Below are 6,595 nucleotides of genomic sequence, written 5' to 3'. Positions count from 1 at the left end.
AGTGATGGTGAGAACTCTTTGTATATTTTTGCTCCTGCCTTCATTGTGGCTACGAAGTGTTTTACATGGATGGATCATTCCTTTCTTGCCTCAAGTAGCCATACCTTACCCATGCATATGGATTCCGGCAGCCAAGCTCTTTTGTAGAAAAGAAAGTAGAAGTTGTAACAGACTGCATATGGCAGGGGGGTTGGAGCTGGATGTCCTGTAAGGTGCCTTCCAGCTCAAACCATTCTGTAATTCTATATTTGCTTGCTTCAGCATTTCAGCTTCTCTGGCTACTTGCTATTTATGACTCCATGAATAACATAAATAGACTTTGCCAGCAGAAGTGACCTTTGTTTCTCTCCATAAAAACCTTCCCTTTAGAAATTCTCTTTTAAATCACTGAAGGAAATATTCCTGATGTAGGTAAATTTAAGCATGATGATTTCAGTTCAGACCTATCTTCTGCTACACGAAAGTATCAGCCAGAGGGTGTTGTCTGTAGCAGTTCAGTTGACAAGCAGTAAGACTTTTGTTCTCTCTTTCTGGTTCATTTAGCTGCATTGCTCTGCTAACCCTGCTCAGATGGCACCCCGCAGCTGAGCTGTCACTGACTGGGTGTGCCCTTTGGCCTTCGGTAGATACAGAATATATTGTGTTTTCTTAACCAGGGCAACCATCACCCTAAAGATGAATTAAGTGAGAAGGCTGGGAGCGCACAGCAATCAGTTCTGCTGGTTAACTGTGCTGTTTGCTTGTTAAACTGCATGTTACCAAGTCTAACTCATGCCCAAGCCTAACTGGCCTTCTAAAAAGAATATCATCATTTTGATGAGGTATTCTTTGATCAGCACTAAAGACAAGTTTCCTCTGATTTATTGCTGTGCTTTTGCTCAAAGCAATGAGTTAACAACTTCCTGAAAACACAACTGACTGTACTCCTTCACATATAAACTTGGGGGTTTTTATTTCAAGTGTCTCATACGGAACTGAAATTTGACCTGGGAAATACTATGTTTGCTGGTGTTTCAGGAACCTCATGTGTTAGTTCTAAATGCCTGAGTTAAATCCTCCCAGTTCCAGGGGTGGTGAGCACACAGTGCTGGGTGTGCTGAACAGTGGTGTTGGCCATCTGTTTAGAGCATGAAGATGAAATAACTATTTTAGAAGTTTCTGCACTCTCCAACTAGAAGCTTATACATTGCTAAGATGGGTTGGCAAACATTGTCTTTGGAGAAGCAAAGATGATTTCAGGAGGATATTTGTGTGTGTTGTGAAAATATTCAATGGGTGTGAAGAATTATCTATTTTTTGTAATCTTTCTTACGCAGCACATGTTACTCGTGACCAGCTGGAAAGTAGAGCACACAGCATAGAAGAAATCTGTCCAGAACTGTAACTGCTTGTCAAAGACACAAATATAAACATCGCTTCATGATTTTTGCAATTAAGGCTCTTAAGAAGCATATCAGTTGCAATGTTGTATTGCCAAGAATGTTAATTTTAGACTTGTCCATTAGGCAGAAAAAGCTGTCTAATTGATTTATTCTTGTGCCTAGTATTTCATGGAGAATACTGCTTCATAATCTGTTCAACCAGAATGGCATTCCCTGTATGTATAGCGCTGATTATCTTGCGTGATGTACTGTTACTCTTGCTTTGAAACACTATCTTTTGGTTTTTCACTATTTATTTGAGAGTGTTCTAGATGTGGTGTCTCATATGGAAAGTTTTGGGATTCAAGAGCCAGATGGTACAGCATATATCAGATTGACATGCAAGCTATTTATCAGATATGTTAAGCAGTTTAAAAAGGGATTATTCAAGTCCTACAACTTTTTTTTGTAAAGTGTTGACCTGTTAATCTAGATTTCAGTATGTTTTTACCTGCACTTTCCCAGTCTTTAGAACAAGAGCCGTGTTATTTCTTAAGAGCAGTGTTTGGAATTGGTAGTTAGTTTCTGACTAAAGCAGTACTAACATTTGGTGGAGGGAATGTTTTTACACTGGAAACAGCTAACTTGAACTTTGCATTTAACTGTCATAACCTCTTCCATCGGGACTGGTTGTTTTGTGGAGCTCACCCTGGTTTATTGTGAGAACATGCAAGTTTCCTCCAGCTTTTCTCTTAAAAATCACATCCACTGTTACTCTTCTGGCTCTTGTTTCAAATGTTTGGTTCTTTCCAGTTGCATGAACAGTGTTTGTGCTGTTAGCACCTGAGGAAAAACACCCAGCCACGAGGAAATACACATCAGGACTGTGAAGATGTGCTGAGCTTAGGATCTGGCTGTTCTTTATTAAAGATAACTGCTGTTGATCTACTCGTTTGGGGTTGGCAACTTCCATACTGAAAACCACTGGTCTAAATCTTCCTGTGTCCATTGCAACTCACAGCAACTGCTTTTGTAAAATGAAGGCTTTTTGGAAGCTAGAAGGGAAACTGCCTAATTCAAATACTTGTTTACAGTGTGGTTATATAGCCGTAAAGAGGGATTTTTCACCTCCAAATTGCTGTAAAAACTTCTCAGTGGGTGGAATTTGACTGGTGAATGTTCCAGTATTCAGAGTAGTTCCTGGGTTTTATTATACAAATGAAGAATACACTTAAGCTTTAGCTTGGTTATGAAATACAGTGTATATCTTAATTTTGATCTGAATTTGATATGTTGCAAAAATCCATATAATTATATGGATCTATTTTAAAATGTCTTTTTCTCCACTGTATATGTGAAGTTTGAATAAAGGAATGAAAGTTATTTTACAGTTATATGCATTCTCAAGTGTGAGCTTTCCTGGAGTCCCAGAAAAATTGAGAGTGAATAAGGCGATAGGATGCTGTCCTTTGAAAGATTTTTACAGGAGTGATTCATTAGACTGGATGCATTGCCAAAGCTACCTGTGAGTTGTGCTAACTGGGTTTTGTAGTGCGCCATTCCCAACTATCTCCTCTCCTTAGTAGGTAACAGGGTAGTCAATTGTGGGTTAGTTAATCTTCTAAGGTCCTGAATCAAGATTAATAGCATCTTTTCACAAGACCTGAACTCTTGATTCTGGCCAGTGTGGTGATGCTAATTTTTCAACAATGGAGAATGCTATTTCTTCTTCTATCAGAAGTGGTCACTTCTATAGAGTAAACAAGGGCAAAGAGTAAGCATTTAGATACTTCTGACTCCTCAAGTCATTTACTGAAGCTTTCAATTTGGCTCCCAAGAATAGGATTTCAAAACTTTAGGTTTGTACCCTTTATATACCAGCTTGCAGTGTTCAGAGTGTTGGCCTGTGTGCACTGATCTGTATTTCAGAATAAGCAGCTGCTGGCCTGGCCTGCCGCAGCTGGGCACTGAAGTCCTGCCAAGAGCACAGCAGCGCTCAGCACAGCCATGTCACTTTCAGACTGAGCATGGATGTGTTGACCAATGTGTGCAGGTAGCACCGATGTGTTCTGTGAGGCTGTGGAACTTATCACTTGTACTTTGTGCTAAGTACACATGGGTACTTCATAGCTGCAGTTAAGGTAGAATCCAGCAGCAGCAGCTCTTACCTGAGCTAATGTCCTGCCCTCCTTGACCCCCTACTTTCTTGTGTCCAAGGCCATTTTGGTGCTCAGCAGGGTTTCTTTGTACCTTACAAGGTCTAACCAACAAACTTTGCTAACTTCCAATAAAGACCTTTCCTGTAATGGCTTCCAAAATCCTAAATGAAATGAGTATGTAGCTTTGAGGGAGGTACAGTACACAAATGCATGAAGATGGTTTTGAATGAACAGCATAATGTATAGCAGGTCCCTTCATCACTCAGGTGATTTTGAGCTGTCTGGGAGATGTCTCTTTTTCTTTGCCACCAAGCACCTAATTTCCAAGTTTGATGCCATTTTGAAACTTGATTTAGTTTGGGGTTTTATTAAACGCTTTGTTCTCTTCATTCTTCTCAGTGCTCGCAAAAATTCTGTTCACGGTGCTTCTTCATCTTCCTCAGCAGGAGTGGAACCCAGTGTCCCTGACACTGCTTCTAATTGAAAGGCTGGTTTACTTGCTTTTCTCTGCTTATACCTTGATGCATTTTAAAAGCTACATCTGGCAAGTTTTACTTTGCCGTGGCTCCAGAAACTCCATATAGCTTTTTTTACAAAGGGATGTCTGATTTCCCTCTGCTTGAGAAATATCAGTTAGAATTCCCTGCTGAATGGAAACAAGAACAAATGCTTTTTCTCTTTTTACGTTTGATGGGGACTTAGCTTGCATGCACATCCTTATCTTTAGGTGCATATGGTAAAGACTCATTTGTACAATACAGAGTGGTATAAAGAGGAAACAAACACAGCTCTTACTTATGTGGACAGTGAGCTCCACAGCACCATTAATTGTGAAGCTTCTTGCACAGGTTTAAGTCCTCAAGCTGCATCCTGTTTAGAGAAAGCATTTTCAGTATGCTTCCAATAGGAAGATCACTTGCAAATAAGAGCCTTAATTCATGTGTATAGATTTTTTTTTTCTGTCTAGTTTCTTTCCCACCAGCTTGTACATAATTCATAGAAACTGCAGATACTTTTTCCACAGCTCACTCTCTCATGTGAAACTTGGACATCTTACCAGAACTCTTTGTTTCTGTAACATGCTTTTTCGTGGTATTATGATGCCATCTCACAAATGTAATTATTCTGTTTGAAACCAGTATTAAGTGTCACAACATAAATAAAACCATTGTTTTCTTTACTGCCTTATGGCACTAATACTAATGTAATGTTTGGCTTCTTGGAGTTCTTCAGAAGAAACTGACAGCTAAAATTTGCAGGTGTGTTCATAGATAAATTCTTAAACCAGTATTGCAATTTCCTCATGACTCCTATTTAGTGTAACTTTGATGTAAATCGGTTTGTTCACACAGATTTGCTGGCTTGCCTAGACTGAGGGTAGATCTGGTAACCTGAGTCATGAACTTAAGATAGCAGCACCACAGAAAAAGTTGCATTTTTCAAGGTATTTTTCTTTGTGTGTTGTAGGATTTAAGCACAGCTGGTCTGTCTCTTCATGGTCAACACTGAGTCATCACTTGCTAGCATGGAGTAATGGAAAATGACTAACACCGACTACTCCTTAGGAAGTAAAACAGTTCTTCAAAACAGAGCTGGGCTCTTTTCAATTGCATACTTTAGTTGAAAAGGGATTTCACAACATAATTGCAGTGTTAGTGTTACAAATATTTCTTAACATGCTGCTTGTCCTGAGTAGGTGTGACTTGAATCCCTAATGAAAATAGTAGTAGTTTGGCTAGTTTTGGTGAGGGACAGCTCACAAAAATATACAGTTGTTACATCTGTGTAACTTGTAGTTTGGTTCTGACATTTCACCAGTCTTAGAAAAAGAAAAAAACCTGACACCCTAAACCACAACTGACTGAACCAAAAAGTGTGTCCCTCTGCTTCTGTGAAAGGACACCTTAACTGAGGGAGGGACAGTAAGGGTACAACAGGCATTCAGCTTCTTGGAATGAAGTCTTATGTTCCCCTCCATCCTTCTGTATTGACTGTTTCTTCTAGTAATACTGAAAGGAAGTGGAGGAGAGAGAATGGGAAGAATATGGAAAAAGGAAAGAGAGAAAAAAAGAAGTGAAACTTAGTGCATATGCTGGGGTGAGGTGTGAAAGCTGCAGGGGATACGTGGGCTTGCTGGAAGCAGGTATGGCAGCTCCTCAAGCTCCTGGAGAAGCCAAGAGTGAACATCATCTTCTTGTGTCAGCTTCCCAGCACGGCGTCCTTGTGACTGCAGGATGGAGCCTGTGAGGTTGTGACTGCTTCATCTTTGACAAGTTTAACTTGGATAGCAACTTTTACTTCTCTGTCACTGCTTTTGAGGAGGAGTGGGGATGGCTGGTGCTCCTTTGTCTGTCAGTTTTACATCTGGGAACAATAAGCAGCGCCTAACTGGTTAAAGATCTTTTTCTGTATTCTTATGAACGATCAGAAATCTACAATGTTCTGCTGTCCTTCACTGCAAACTGGAGAGAACGAACATGGTCCTGTTCACTCTGATTCACTCTACTTCAAAATATGATGCATCCTAGTTCAGAAAGTATTCTCGGACAAAGGTTCGGTAAGAAACCCAAACATGCACACTTGATAGTCCTTGACAGGAAAATCTGCGGTTTGCATTTCTCCGTCAAAAACTCCTTTTGAGTCTCCCCCAGGAGTTACTTCCTCGATTTAGAAGTGAATCACACTGAAAGGCACCCGGAGCTGGAGCTTTCTTCCCGCTGGTGGCACCCTCAGCAGGGACACTGGCTGCCCACGGGAGCGCGTGTACCCGCGTGACCAAGTGTGTGTCCCTGTGAGCCGGTGTGAGCCCATGTCAGCCCCTGTGTGTCCCTCCGAGCCCGAGGTGCTCTCCTACCGCAGTGCCCGCTGCACCGCGGCCCGGTGGGACAAGGGGCGGGGCCAAGGCTGGGGGCGGGGCCCGGCTGAGGGACCGCTCTTGACTGGGGACAGCTGCTCAGGGGCCTGGCCGGGCCTTCCCGTGCGTGTCTCAACCCCGAGGGAGAGGTTCCCCGGTTTAATGAAGAGCTTTAATTTTAAAAAAATCAAAATACCAACAACCGGCTGAGCAGGACCCGG

This window comes from Corvus brachyrhynchos, unplaced genomic scaffold, assembly GCF_000691975.1.
Source record: "Corvus brachyrhynchos isolate BGI_N302 unplaced genomic scaffold, ASM69197v1 scaffold221, whole genome shotgun sequence".
Taxonomy (NCBI): domain Eukaryota; kingdom Metazoa; phylum Chordata; class Aves; order Passeriformes; family Corvidae; genus Corvus; species Corvus brachyrhynchos.
The sequence above is the reverse complement of the archived record's forward strand: the minus strand, read 5'-3'. Positions refer to the sequence as shown.